Genomic DNA, 16,224 nt, shown 5'->3' on the forward strand with positions numbered 1-16,224 from the left:
CCTTTAATCTTCCAGAAGGAGAAAATTTCAAGGTGGATCCCTTGCAGTTGTGCAGTTATGTTTCTGCAAGGACAGTGCTTTTGTTTAAATGCCCAGAGTTGTCTTTCTCTCTTCCAGTATACCCTTTTTTCCAGAGTTTACCTTTCCCTTTGGGAAAAAGAGTGAGAGACACTGATGTATCTGTGACCAGTAGACTGCTGGTTGTAAATTGATGCTCCAGACATGAATGAGCAGTCTGTGAACATGTTATTTCCTCAAATATAAATGAGGGAAAATACTGCCCCACAAGAAACACTTTTGCTCTGCTGCCAACAAATCAGCCAATCAAAGAAGGATAATTTATACAACAGTCAGGATTCACTGATCTTCTTACTTATTATAAAAGTAAGATAGTTTGGAATCAGCAAGGATCAATTAAGTTGTACAACAGCTACTTTGTGACTGTGAGGTATTTTCATTATTCTCACTTGTCTCCATCCCTTCTGGTTTTTATTTTTTATTTTGCCCACACTTGTCATATGTTGTATTTGTGTTATTAATTTTCTAGAACAGAGATCATGGGGCAGGGACCAGTGCTGCCTGTACATTTAATTGTACACTTAAGTGTACAGTCCAATGGGACCCTGATCCTGATTGCAGCTTCTGAACTATCTGAACTGTACTATCTGAACTAATCAGCCCAACTCGTATGTAAGCAGTACTGTCTTTGCTAATGTATGATCTCAACAACTGAATGGATAGATGGATAAAAACAAAAAGTATTTTACGCTGTGGAGTTGATTGTGTACCAGATTTTAACAAATAATATATGTCAAATCTTTATTTTTATGGTTTTAATAAAACAGAAAAGCTACAAGGAATATAATTTTCAGTGTATTTTAGCTCTCTCTTGAAGGAGTTTTAAAGGCAATTTTAAACGCTATATTTTAGCTAATATACAGAAAGGAAGCTAAGTCTGGTGGGACCCAGTTATCATTAAGCAGTAGAAAACTAAACTGTTACCATTTATTGTGACTTAATATTTTCCTGTCAGTCGTTTTGAGTGCAGTGGAGGGGGGCAATAATACCCATATCACCTGGAGGGTAGAAAACTCATTTAACATGTATGTCCCAAGCACGAATTGAACTCAGATCTCAAAAGCAAAAGGGCACTTAAATGCTGTGCCACCTATTTATTTGTCTTGAATAAAAAATGTACTACTTTCCTACAGGAAAGGTAATATTAGTGGAAAAGATGATAAAAGTTTAAAAACTCAGACTATAAATGTCTATATTCACATATAATATATATATGGTATTCTTCGGTCATTTTGGGAAGCATGGTTTTGTTACTAAGCATAGAACTGGCTGAAAGTGCAGTGCTTGACAGGAATATGTCACAGGAGCAATCTACCCACCAGTTCAAGGGATGGCATCTGTGGATTCTGGGTTACTTTGGTCTCAGGTGAATTTATGTTTAAAAGAAAATTGTGTAGTTTAGACAGTATTATCTTGTAAAAGGAAAAGTAAAGGCGGGGCCATTAAGTGTCATGTTGGAGGCACGGAAGCTCCTTTGCAGAGGAGGGCTTGAAGAACTCTATGAAAGATTAAAACAATATCACACCATTTTAAAATACCTTATTGCATTGCTACAAACCAAAGCAGCAGAAATGTAGTACTTTGAAGTCTAACAATGATTGATTTATTTGGTGATGAGCTTTCGTGGGACAGACCTACTTCATCAGTTTAGTTTCATTTCCAATACAAACTGACTTTATAAGTACAGCATACTGAAAAAAAAATTGTAATAAAAACTGACAAATCAAATAGGATTGAAGGAAGGGGGTGAGAGGTGTCCTGTCTGAGATAATTATGAGCATCAAAGGAAGGGAAGCAGTCCTTGTAATGCACAAGGTAGTTGTCTCTGTTCGTACCACGTGTTACTATGGTGAATTTGAATATGTACTCTTACTCTCAAATCTCTCTCTCTAATCTATTGTTAAATTCTCTGTGTTCCAGGATACAAATAAGTCCTTTAACAGAATGGCCCACTCTGTTGAAGTGTTCACTGGCCAGCTTATGTGTATTGAGTTTCTTGATGTCTGCGCTGTGTCCATTTCTTGTTTGGCATAGGTTTTGCCCAGTCTGTCCAATGTGCATAGTGTCAGGGCATTGTTGGCACATGATAGCATATGTAATGTTACTGGAAGTGCATGAGAATGTGCCTTTGATCTTGTGATTAACATGGCCAGGTCCAGTGATGGTATCCCCAGAATAAACGTGGACAAAGTTGGCAGTGGGGTTTGTTGCAAGGAAAAGTTCCAGGATTGATATTACTATGGTGTAGCCTGTGATTGCTGGTGAGAATCTTTCTCAGGTTAGGAGGTTGTCTATAGGAAAGGACAGGCCTGTCACCTAGAGCCTTCTGGAGAGTGGCATCCTGAGCCAGAATAGATTGTAGATTTTTAATGCTGCTTTGCAGGGGTTTGAGTTGGGAGCTATAGGTAATGACAAGTGATGTTCTGTTGTTGATTTTCTGGGGTACCACCCTGAAGTAGCTGGTTTCTGGGTATTCATCTGGCCCTGTCAGTTTGTTTTTTACTTCTCCTGGTGGGTAATTCAGTTTTACAAATGCTAGGTAGAGGTCTTATAGATTTTGGTCTGTCAGTAGGATCAGAGGAGATGTGATTGTATCTAAGGGTTTGACTGTGTTGACTGTATTGCATTGCTGTGATGAATTGAAATACTAATTCTGGATAATAGAATACAACATGTATAAACTTCCTTATATCTTTGGCTAACTTAGAATAAAATGCCTCCTTGTATCAATTACTGTATACTGGTAGAGATCCCTACTGTTTTTGTTTTGTTTTGCTTCCTAAAACCCCCTGCTGCTGTTGATTACACCTAGATCTGCTACTGATTGCAACTGTTAAAAGGCAAAGATAGTGTGGATGGTTGCTGAATCATTTAATTGTAGAACTAATAAGATGTTTTCTCTGGGACATAACAGAACTGATTATATTAATAACCATTTATAAATTGTCCAAAAAATTCCCATTGCTTTTTTATTTTTTGTAGATGTTAATCTACTGCTTTCAAGGTTAATGTGGCATATCAGGTGCAAGTTTCTTTTTTAAATATTTCTCCAGGGTATGGTAGAAAGGGAGAGGTGAAGGTAAAAACATGTAGCAAAGGTTTTCATTCTTTGAGTATTTATATTAACAGATGTATTTAAGTGCATAGTAGAACAATGGAAATGAGTAGATAATTATATGAATAAAATATTGTCAGCAGAATGTTAAGGTTGTGATTACAGCTGCATAAAATTTTAGAAACTTCAGAGTTAAAGGAAAACAGGTTAAAATTCATAGTGTATATTTAAAAACAAAAGTCCTTACCTCTTAATGTTGCAGATTAGTAAAGCTAAAAACTCCAAAAATCTGTTTTGCTTTCCGCCATTAATACATTTGTCAAAGTGGGGGATTTTAATGTTTCAGTTTCTGGCTTTTATTACCTAGCACAACACAGTAGAATGGCTTGCAGTGGAATGCTTAAAAATAGTATTTGCAATATATTGCTTTTGGGGTTTATAAATTCTTATTTTAATCTCATATTAATATGGAGGGAAGCCTAGGTCAAGCTGACGTTATTCTATGAAGGCTTCCACAATAATTTAAAATTTTTGTGTGTTGTAATAATGCCTTCTGTTTAATAATCATAAAACACATATGTGTCATGTCTCTTAAGTTCTGCTAAAGAAGATCTGCAGTTTCATCTTCGCAGATACTACTTGCGAACTCCAAATGGGATGAAGAGAGTTGAAAGCAGCTGTTGCTTTCCCTGTCCTGGTACTGATATCCTTGTCTGTTCCTCTGTCTCTTACCATAATGCTCTCTAAGTAGGTAAATTGCTCCACATCTTCCAGGTCATTCCCTCCTAGTGTAATGGAGTTGTTGCTGTACTGGTTGATCCTCATTGTCTTGGTCTTTCCCTTGTTACTGCTCAGTCTAGTCGTTGAGGCAATTTTGTCCAGTGTTATGACCTTTTCTTCAGTGCTTTCATGTCGGTGTGAAAGGAGGGTGACATTGTCAGCAAAATCAGTGTCCTCCAGCTGTTTGAAAAGTGTCCAGTGACTTCCTCGTTGATGGCCATCTGCTGTCCTGTTCATAATCCAGTCCATTGTGAGCTGCTCACTTGGGTTCGTTAGCACATGCCCCTCTTTACCAGGTACTGGCTGATCCACTGCACACTGTGACCCAGCCAGCTTCCCTGGGATGTCATACAGCTTTTTGAAGTTTCTCTATCCTGCAGCTTATTCCACTTGTGGTGCAAGGTTTTCTTTCCCCGTCTTACAGCCTTTTAAACTTCTCTGTTGGCTTCTGAATACATCCTGTGAGCTTCTGCCTTGGCTGCTCTTGTTTTGCTGTTGATTGCTGCCTTTCTGTCCTTTCATTCCTTCACTTTTCTGAGAGCTTCTGCTGAGATTCATGGTTTGTGATGCCTTGTCCTCTTTCCCAGTGTTTTATCACAGGTCTCTTTCCAGGCTGTTTTGATGTCTTCTCAAGTTTGTTCCACGGTAGCATCTTCCAGGCTGAGGTTTGTCAGAAGCACATATTTGTTGAACACCTCCCCTTGGAAACCAGTTCTTTTCTCTAAATCTGTTAGCTGCTCCATGTTGAATCTCAATCCCGGCTTGGTTGCTTTTTTGTTGTACCTCTTGACCTTTAGTTTTATCATGGGCAGATGGCGGTCTAAACCTACAGCCGCTCCTCTTCCATGGGGATGTCCTGCATTGATCTTCTCAAAGAATTGCTGATACATCTGTGATCATTCTGGTTTTCTGATGGTCCACTGAAACCCAAGTAACCTTATGGATCTTTTTCGTGTGGAAAAACACTGTTCCTTCAGCGATTTGGTGATAGGCGGTAAAAGTCACTGATGCGCTGTCCATTTGAATTCATGTTACCTAGGCGTTCTTTTCCGTTAGTCTGTTCTCTGCCTGTGTTTATGCTTTCACTATTTGCTTTGAAGTCGCCCGTCAAAATCAAGATATCCTTCTTTGCTTTCTGGTTCACAGCACTTTGTAATTTTCTCTTAGAAGTCTGTTTTACATTCCTCAGCTGCTTCAATGGTGCATAGCATTGCACAATGAGTACCTTCTGCACTTCGGTGTAGAGTATGGAAGTTAGTATTGTGATGTTTGCGAAATAGCATGCACTTTGCCTAGTGTTCTGTGCTCATGTAATGAAAGATACTGGTCTTCCTCATCCATCCATCAGCCCTCCACTTCAGGGCATACCTTTAACTTGCCATACCCAAATGTGGAAAGCAGTGTGTGGCAAAGACCTAAAATGAAAGAGAGACAAAGAAAGCTTGAAATTCTAAATGTATAAGTAATTCTTATAACCTTTTCGTGATTCTGTGTTACTGATTAAAATAACTTTCAACAGTAAGAGTGAGAGGTCACCTGATGTATGGAACATGGATTATTTCTTGGCTGAAATGAGTGATGTCTCTCAAAGTGAGATATGTTTAAGAGGTGGTATGTTGTAAGGCACCTTTTCGAGGCTGCTTGAAATGTATTCGTATGAGACGGCATCTAGAACAGCTTATTTCCTCTACAAGTTGCACCTCTCTCATCCGGCACCCTTGGGACCTGAGTGGTTCCAAATGAGGGAATTTGTTGGATGAAAGGCCACCCGGTCTGCAGCTGCTCCCTGCTGCTGGCTCTGCCTCCCCCTACCCCGCAACCCTGTGGCCCCCTTACCTCCTGCATGGACCTCGGCTTCTGCTGAGCTGACTTGGGCCTGGTCACATTCAGGCTGCTGGATGTGGAGGCCAGCTCCAGAACTGGGCAGGCTGCCAGACATAGCCCCGGCTCTGGCCCTGGCTGTGCTGCTGGCAAGGCCTTACCCCTGGAGGCTGGCCCTGGCCTGGGCTGCCAGACACGTCTGTGGCCCCTTGGGTGCTGGCCCCAGTCCATACCAGAGTGCCAGCGCACAGCCCAAGCCCCTTGGATGCTGCCGGCATGGTCCTGGCCCCAGCCCTGCGGGGCCAGCTCCAGCCCTGGCTGGGGTGCAAGACACTGCTCTGGCCCCTTGGGTGCCAGTTCTGCTCATAGTCAGGCTGCTGTCATGGCCCCTCCTCTGGAGGCTGGTTCTGGCCCCAGCCAGCTGCCACCTCGGGCCAGGGATACAAACCTAGCCAGGCTCCCTTATTACTGCATTCCGCCTGACCCTCCCCCGTACTAGCCTCCCATCCTGGGATCTTTGGTCCAGTAAATCCATGGTACTGTTGGACCACCAGTGCTGCTGAACCAGAGAGTGCCAGTTTTGGGAGGTTCAACCTATACAGATTTGTACATAAGAGAAAATGATAGTTTGAGCTCTTATTCCTTTGTGTTTTTAATTCTAATTTTACCTAACTTCCAAAAGAACACTCAGTATCCTCAAGTCATTAATTACGTCAACATTATTGCTATTACTTTTATGACTAGGATCAACTGCCTGATTTTTTTCTTCAGTGGTCTGAATACTGATATCAGGATCTTTGCTTTCAATCAGGTTTATCAAGGTGCCACAAAAAAAAAAAAAAAACCCTCCACCATAAAAGTAGAAAACATAATGCTTGTTTTGCTGATTGCAATCCTTGCACTGAGGGTTTGAAGGGGAAGGAACAAAAAAAAAAAAACACACACCCAACACTTGACTTGGAGTTCATGCTGAAAGAATCCAACTCTCTGAATTGGAGACTGAAGTTCAGTATGAGTTTAGTGCCCCCCCCCACCAAATTTATTCAGATTCTGGGTGATTGGTGGGACTGACATGCTGCAAGAGAAAATAGGTTAGTTCAGGAAAATATAGGAATGTCCCTGATCTCTGAAGATTTGAAAACTTAACCCCATTCATAGGGTTGCCTTCCTGAAAAGCAATTGGCTAAATAGTAGCGTAGGGGTGTTTATGATTAACTAGTTAACTGGTAGGGGCTGCAGCAGCTCCCTACCTACTATGGGCAGAGGGTTGCCCCAGTGACATGGGGCTACTGTGGGCTGAGGCACTCTAGTCCAGCTGGAGCAGTCCCCATCCTCAGCATGGGCTACAGCGTGCCGCGGGCAGGGGAGCTCCATCCTGACTGGAGCAGCCCTGGTCCCTGACAATACCACAGGTGGGTATGGGAGGAGAGAGGCCTCCCTGGACACCCCCCTTAATTGGTTAAATGGTTAAATCTGCCCTTTAACTGGTTAACCAATTAAATGGGATTTTACATCCTTACTGTGGAAGGTCAGTTCCCTGAGTCAGTGAGACAGAGGAAGTTTGTTAAATAATCCAAGTTGCAACAGCCCATAGGCTTCAGCTGCTGGGTTTTTTTGAGCTTTCCTGTTCAGATAAAGAGCTTAGTATATTATATCAGATGGTATACAAAGGATGATATGTACATCAGTAAGCTTTGTCCAGGGTAGCCTACAGGAAATGTAAATTTTCTCAATTCACAGCTTTAACCTGTGCCTTTAATTCCATGTTAATTTAGTTTTGTATACATAGTCACTATGCTTTATTTTAATTTTAAAAGAATGTCAAGTATGAATTCAAACAATAGAAAATATTATGTACTTATTAGGTCATAATAACACCTTCCAATATTTATTTTGTAAAAAGGTATTGTTTGCAGTATTCTTGCTAATTTTTTCCATCCTTGGGTAGAATAAATTTTGTTATGTGCACCAAGGCATGTTAGATGAGTAACACCGGAAACACATGCTGCGGGCTGTGGGTGCTCTGCTAATTAGCTGGGTGGCACCTGACTCTCTCCTGGGCAACTGCCCAAGCGCTTATTTTACAGGGGACACTGATTGTCTGGTAGACATTAAGAAGGAACACAAGAGCATGAGCAGAGATTGACAGAAATAAGAAGGGTTGTGTGGTTGGATTCAACCTATCCTTTGCTCTCCTGTACAGAGAAATAAAGATATACATGAGTAGAGAGTACTTGAAGTCTTCGGACTATGGCCCCTTTCCCTACAGGCTGTTAGAGTCCACCAACTATGTCTTCAGTGTTTTACTTGTATTTACCTTTGGAAGCTGAGGCCTCTCACCTGCACTGCATACTGCCCAGAAGAAGTAACCAAATTAGGATCTCCTTTTTCTTATACAGCTCCTTATTAACCTAAAGCAAGGCCTCCAAGCTGCTGTGAGGAAGGTGAAAAAGCCTGTTGCATGTCCTTACCCCAGGGCATATTTCTTCCTTGATGCTAAACATTTGTTAACTGGTCAGATCCACAGCATCTTGAAATGCTATGCAAATAGTAACCCCATTAAAGGGCAGCAGTGGAAGGATGATGCCTACTACATGCCCAGAAATAATTTACATACAGTCATGGATCCCACACATCTGAGCGCTAATTAGCTCCCAAGTTTAGCCAGGGGGGTGGGAATCCTCTTTCCGTCCTGGACTAGGAATAATTTCAAAAGTGGTTTGGATTGAGTGCAGACAGAGAAGCCTCCAGACCACCTAAATCCTCAGGTTTCCAGGTGGAGGCTGAGGAGCACCCTTTGAAGATGGATGGAGGTAAAAGACCTGGGAAGTTGGCAAAGGTTTGGTCTCAGGCAGTCCACCCCCAGCAGCCTGACGCTTCTGACATACACAGTAGTCGCATCATCTCTATCCAGATTTCAGTGTGTGGCATTGTGACTTTGTGTACTGGGTCAGAGCACCTCAGGGGGTTGGCCCAGCCAAAAATGGTTGGGTTGACAGCTCACTGGCCCTTAGGTTGGCAATTTGTGACTCAAGGTGTTGCTTTCCCCCTTCCAGTCTAATCAAATCCAGGCTCTCTTTCTCGCCACCTCATCTAGGCAGTGTAGAGATATGTTTTAAAATCAGATGCCCTTTCCTTTTGTTACTAATTTTTAAAATATAATTTGCTTTTCACTATTTAGTCGTTTAAGTCATCTTGATTTACAGTTTACTATGACGATGAAAATGGATGCTTTTTTATGTGTACTTATAGTCAGTTTATAATCCATTTCACTCTCTGATTCTCTTACATTAACAGGAAGCTTCACACATGCTACAAATTTAGAATTAGTGCTGGAAGGGGTAGAGCTAGTCTGAACTTCAGATAGTTATGTCAGTGTTTTGCCAGAGCATGCTGTAAATGCAGTAAAAATGTTCAAAACATGTAAAATATTATAGATAATATGTATTCATTTATTCTCTACAAATTTCAGTTTCAAAATTATAAACTCAGAAACAAAAAAGCTCACTAAGAGACTGTAATAATACTTTATGGAATGAAAGGTCAAATTGTTTACTTTGTATTGTAGTGGCAGTTCCGTACCTCTGACTAATTATCCAAATCGATTGTTCTTTGATTAACAGAGAGAGGAAGAGAAAAACAATTGTTGTTTCTGAGAAGCATGCCATAGGAGGAAGAGCCTGCTGATTACAGAACTATTATTTCACTACTTCTGTTCCTACCTTCCTTTACTTTCTGCAAAGGCTACGGTAGTGTTGTCCTTCTTATTTTAATTTAATGTATTATAACATAATATTCATTGTGAGGTTAGCTTTTCTCTTCAGCCGGGTTTGGTGTTTCTTAAACTCACGTTTTCACAGTTCAATTTTATCATGCAGTAAACGCTTTGATATCCAGCAACCCCAGGACTGGGAAGTTGCTGGATATTCAAATATTCTGGTTAATAGAGAGCTGCTGGGGGAGCACAGGCAGTGGTCAGTAGTCCCCCATTAAGAAAATTTATCTTCTCCCACCCCCCAGTTCCAGCTCCTACTCAACTGCTGCCCCATTTACCTTGTGAGGTGGGGGCACAGCCATGCCCCATGAGAAGCCACATGTGGGGGGACATCACCACGTGGATGAGCCTGGGGGGTTCTCACTCAGCCTGTGGGGAGGCTTACACAACACCGTGGCACTCTCGGGGGTGGGGGAGGGAGTGGAGGGAGGGGAAAGGGAAGCCGTGTTTTACTGGCATTATGCTGGTTATCTGACAGTTATGGTTTGATCAAATTGTGGATAAACTATAGTTTACTATACTTTAAATAAGGGATTATAAGAATATGACATTTAGGAATTGAGAAAAAATAGATAAAACTTTTTACCATGTAACTAGTAAGTCTGGAGGAATGACTTTTGGGATTCCATGTAGAGCTCTTAGATAACATAGTGATAGTGGGTTCTGTATATGTTAAGGGTATGTTTGCTAATTGCAAATGGTGAATATTCAACATGAATTCTGAAAGTGCAAATGCTGCGTTTTTGACTTATAGAGATTCAGCAGTTAGAATTTCATTGTATTTATATGAACCAGAATAACATTAATCATGTAATATGTAGGAGTATACTGTATGTACAATAATATCTGGTGGGTGGGTGTGTACACACACTGGAGTAGTAATCCGTGTATCTACATTTTTCCCATTCCCAAACATGGAAATAAACAGCTATCAGACGATAATGTTGATAATCACCCTGTTTGCTGTTGAACTCTTTTAGCTTGCCAATATTTGTAAGAGATGCTTAGCTGCACACTAAGGTGAAATACCTCTACTCAACTATAGCTTTTCATTGCAGTTTTCAGGAAGGTCAAACTGAATCTCACCCACTCATGGGAGACAACTGGATTTGCTTTGTGCCTTTGCTTATTCTTTGCCCAAATCCCATTAACACTTCCTCCATTTGTTTGACTTTTCAAAAACAGCTCCATCAGAATAAAAGCCAATACTTAACAAGAAACAAGGCTTGTAAGTAAAAGGGTCGCAAATGTTCTTGACAGAAATAGTTCCCTTATTTAACTTACTAGCAGAGCAAGTGTGCATAGCAAAAACACACTTGTTTGCTGTGTGTATGTGATAGCTGATCAGTAAAGAAACAGAACCCTTAATTGCTGCTGAGGGTTTAGGTCACTGTTCATTCACTCATTTATTGCTGGAGCTATGAACTATTCATATGTTGCCACAGTGTGTTACTTACACAAGACTGATGGTGAAGGAAATAATGCTTAGGTGCCTCACAGTTACAGACGTTGGGGGATTAACATGTCTACTTCATTAATATATATGTGCATACATTAATGTTGGAGTATACAAGCTGCTTCCAATAAGATCAAAACAGCTCTCTCTTAAGGTCTGCTGTAGCCATTAAAAATATTTAAAAATTGGCATCTGTTGTCAATTTCTACATAGATTGACTTTTCTCAGTTCTTCTCTTTTGTCAGTGGGGATAAAAATAGAGGCAGGACCTGCCCTTTATTCTGATGACCAGTTTCCCTTTATTTTTCTGTAGTGAGTTTTTCCTATCCATTTGCTTGCTCTCACCGAATATATATGATTCTCTATGGACTGGCAGACGTACTGTGAGTAATGTTTCTGGCAGCATTTCCTCTGTACATGGCACTAGGCCTGACTTTCAGAAATGCTAAGCAACCATAGTCCACTTTTACTTTTTCTGGACATGTCTGACAGCCTTTCTGAAAATCAGGTCCCTCATGCCAATTTCAACTCACATGGGAAATAAAGTTGTGATTTCTTAGGCTTCTGGAAACTATGGATCTGTTACTTGAAAATGGATCCCCATTTATGATAGTGCACTGTCCTCTACTCTGGACTGCATTGGCACACCTCTCGTTAATTAACGATCTAGCATTCTGACCCTGCCAAAGTAGGCTTTGATATTGTTAAATACTTCAATGACAATCTTTATTTGAGCCTTACAATATATTTAGAATGTGTAAGACACTTGGATATATAGAAGCTCTCATCCTAATGAGATTACATTAAGTATCCTAATAAGATCAAGGCTTGAAATTATGCTTTTCTGGATTTGGGTGGTATAAATTAATTTTGCTTTAAACCACTGTCTGTGTTCTAGTTCAGCTTAGATATTAGCTTGAGATGTTCTCATTGCAATTTATATGAGCATCTCTTTAAATAAAAGTCTGCTTTCAGTTCTGCTGTAAACTTCCCCCTCATTCCAGGACAGTCAAGTTGCAGATTATCTAAGCATTCGCTAAGCTAATAAATTGTGAATACAAGTAGCTGATGCTGGTCTTTTACTTCTCATTTCAGTCTAACATAATGTATAAAATGAATGCTGTAGTATCAATTTACATTCATTGTGAACAGAAATCCTCATCACAAAACTATCATACACAGAATTTGATTTCTCTTCAAGAAGACTCTGCAAGTATACTTGAAAGTAAAATATATTAGTAACTTATAAGAAAGCCTAAACTAATTGTCATTTCTAGTAACTAAACGATCGGGGCTGAAGTGTTAGATGGGGAAGTTCACGTGCAGTAATACATCAATAATAAGCATACCATCATTCTTTTTAGTCCGTTTGCCCAGTAGTCATTGCTGATTATGATTTTGCTGCCAACTGTTGCAGAGTCAATGGACTGTCATATCTAGTCTGACCTCTCGCATATTTTGCCACTCAGCCACCTGCATGCCAAACCCAATTGCTGAGATCAGATAAAAGATCTACAGACCACGGGAGATTTCACTGTTGTGTACCAAAGGCACAGGGACTACTTGTAGAGTGTTCACATCGTATTCCATAATATATTTTGATATACAAGGTTATTACCTGATATACAACAAATATGCATGTATTTATAAATGGGCTTATAACTGTGTTTTTCATTTGTATGCATGTTAGTACAACAAACATCCCTATCAGCCTGATGTGCAATATGACATCTGTGGGAAGATATCCAAATTCCCTCAACTTTAGAAGTATGGATTCATTAGTCCCAACAGTATAGCTAATTATTGGTATTTGTTTTATCATCATTCTACCTTGGAGCCACAGTCATGGACACCCACCTCAGTGTACAAATATGGAACAAAAAATGACCTCTGCCCCAAAGTGCTTACAATCCAAAGAAAAGGCAAGAGAAAAGGTGTGTGTGTGTGCACATGCACACACAAATGTGCTCACACACACAGAGTACAAGGTAACATTATGTGCGTGTGCGCGCACACAGTACAAGATGTCAGTGCACCAACAATCCAAGCATTGTCGAGATTTATGATTAGTCAGTGTGTGAGTAAAATATTTATCTTTTTGCTTCATTTTTATAACATTAATGTTCTGCTTTCTTTCCTTTAAGGTGACTATTGGGGACATTTAGAACATGCTTCCTTAATAAAATTGTTCTCCTGTCTTTATTATTTCAAGTTCAGACATTAATTTTTAGCTTGGGACTCTTTAAAATATGCTGCATTTCAGAAAATTAACAGTAACTACAAATATGTACAGATGACAAAGATGAGGCCTGATTATAACATTTTATTTGTAAAGCGCCCACCTCTCCACTCAGAAGGAGCCTTTGCTCAAAGCCTGCTGAAGTGTGCGTATATTAATGTTTACCAAAACCATAATTATCTTGATGGAATAAAATTCAGAAGGGGCTCATCAGAATTGTTGGGAAAGAGCCAAAGGTGGAGGATTTTTATTAGATTCTAATTCATGGAATGGTAAAATTAACACACTGCCCATAGTATCTGAGATTTGTGGTGAATTTAACTTGATGAACTTGACGATATTTTAAGAGGCAAAAGTCAGAAGGTATATTGCCCTATGAAGGTTGTTCTAATTAAACTTTCAGATACTACTACGATAGATTCGCGTGAGAACTGGTACATGTTGATTCATTACTTACTGATTTTCCAGTATCCATCTATCCTATCCAATACACAGCAGATTTTTATTTGGTTGTTTCCTTGTCTTAAGAACGGTGCATTCTGCTTGTCTGATGGTGTCCAGCAGTGCACCCATGGTAGAATCAATGCTGTATCAATATTTCTCCAGAGAGCTAGGCAAGGATTTTGAGAAATATTTTACCACTTTGTTTGCTTAAAAATTTCATACGAAGCTTTTGAGCAAGTATAGTAATGACCTTGAAACTTAATTTTCCAATATTCAGTCCATACTGTTTTACACACAAACTCCTTCATTTGTCTCCCTTTTTTCTTCCCTTCTGATTATCACTTAGTTTTCAATAAAACTATTTGCTCTAAATTTTAAAAAATGTACATTTTCCTTCATGATACAAGAAATATTTTAATTGATGCTTTTTCATTATGAGGCCAAAGCTTTCCTTCATGTCTTTATAAATATATTAAAAATTTTGTTCAGAGAGATGGATGTAAAGTTTAAATATTTATGAAAATGTGAAAAGTAACTTAAAAATAATATGTTTTGTCTTGGAAACTTCAGGCCAGAAATCCCTTTTGGGAAAAGAGAGGAGCATACATAGTCAGTTTTAATATTTTTAATGCTCTTCATTTTGTATTTTGTAGATTACAAAAAACCTTCCTATGTAATATATATTCAGGATTTGGGATTCATTGATTTTTTTTAATAAAGATTTACCATATCTTACTTGTCCTTAGACATTTTCATGGTCTTCTGTATTTACTGAACCATAGCAATTGTGCATGCAGATGGAGACACCTGTTCCCACTCCCAGCTTTTCACCACCAAAGTTAATGTTGGACTTCCCTGGTCTGGCACCCTCAGGACCTGACTGGTCTAAATCCAGGGTTGTTGGACCAGGGAGGTAAATTTTCTATTGTTATCCACCAGCCCTGCTTCCTGGCTCCGCTCCGGGGTATCAGCCTGCTCCTGGTCACCAGCCCTGGCTCTTGTGGCCCACAGCCTCCAGCTTTCCAGCCCCACATACAGCTCCTGCTCCCCAGCTTCCTAGTCCCTGCCAGTTTCTCAGCCTGGCTGCAGCTGCCCAGCCACAGCCAGGCTATAGATGTTGACAAACCAGAGTCCCAGATTTTTGAAGTTTAACTTGTAGATGAAAATTGTTAACCTGTTGTTTTCAATAGTGCTTAGTTAAGATATTTGAGTATGACAGTAAGATGCATTCTCCTGAAGAAGAAAGATTAGATTTTTTTCAGCAGAATTTAGTTTTTCAGCTGTTGATGATCTGACATGAAATAAAATTACAGTTAAAATAAGCAGCTTACCTCTTTGCACATATTTTAAGTTTAGCCATTAAAATGCTAAAATCCCCCAAACTATATTTGTGTCTGAATTTAAAAAAAAAAAAAAAGGCATATACTGGAATTCTTCTCACAGATATTTTTTTGAGGGAGGGCCTACCTTTGAAGTTAAAATATTGCTGCAGTATTTATGGTGTTTCGCCTACAGATTTTTGGTCAGTTTTGAAACAAAATAAGATTAGAGTGAGGACTAGGAACTTTTGATTAATCACTAGAAAAGAGGCAAATTCCTATACCTAACACATTTCTAAAACTAATTTTGCATAGCTTTTCCTGGTTGTTGCTGCTGTTTGTAGATCATGTTTGAGAGTCCTAATGTCATGCTTCCTAACATAAACATACATGAAGTGATCTTCCTCCAAGATGATGATATATACAAACCTCACTTGAAAAAAAAAAAATCAGGGACTTCCAGAAATATTCGTGGCAACTGCAGCATGAGTGTATAAATTACCATTTTGCTCTGTCTCTCTGTACAACTCTTACTATAATTAGCCAGAATTAAGTGCAAATGTTTGCTTTGGTTAAATTATTCAGAACATTTATTTTACTTGTCAAAGGTTAGATCAGGTTGTTTGAACTGGTAATTAAATGCAGTCTAATACACTTTCGTATATATATGCATTATAAGCCTTGTTTCTTCCTCATTCCTCATATAATTTTATAATATTCAAGGCAGACATTTAGAAAGACTTTTTTACTCAAGGACTTCATTTCTTATATACTGCTGTATATGTGCAGTCTCAGTAAAACCAGTACAGGGATGTTTAGAATGTCACAACTGCAGATATTGTTGTGATAAATGTTTCTTTTAAATGTTTTGATATTTTTGGAGGCCTGTTTGAATTTTTGAAATTGCACATAGCAAAAATTCATTTGGTAGCACTCAATACATGGTTAGTGTGCACTTTTCAGTGCATAAGGCCAATAAAAACCTACCTTTCATTTGCTGAGAATTAGATAAAAGAAAAACATCCAGTGTTTTGAAGCAAACAAATGGAATATCTGATTTTTGCTCTTCTGTTCTTAGTGTTTAAAAGAACCGTGCTAAGTACTTAGCTTTTTGTCAGGTCATTCCTGTATCATGTTTAGCCATATTTAATAAATTAGATACAGTATTTTGCAAGTATATGAATATTCAATATTAAATTTACAGGTCTTTTGACAGAGAATTTCTCAGATAAAAGTTTAAAATAAATGCTTCTAAAA

The 16,224-nt window shown here is 39.2% G+C and overlaps 1 protein-coding gene across 1 annotated transcript in view; it reads left to right on the forward strand.

The window, feature by feature from the left end:
* TBC1D5 (TBC1 domain family member 5) overlaps nt 1-16,224 on the forward strand; it is a 560,176-nt gene that overhangs the window by 193,446 nt on the left and 350,506 nt on the right. The window contains exon 5 of the mRNA XM_074984496.1: nt 9,358-9,483. The gene's annotated coding sequence lies outside the window, so the exon portion shown is untranslated. The remainder of the gene's footprint in view (nt 1-9,357; nt 9,484-16,224) is intronic.

Source organism: Carettochelys insculpta, chromosome 2, assembly GCF_033958435.1.
Source record: "Carettochelys insculpta isolate YL-2023 chromosome 2, ASM3395843v1, whole genome shotgun sequence".
Taxonomy (NCBI): domain Eukaryota; kingdom Metazoa; phylum Chordata; order Testudines; family Carettochelyidae; genus Carettochelys; species Carettochelys insculpta.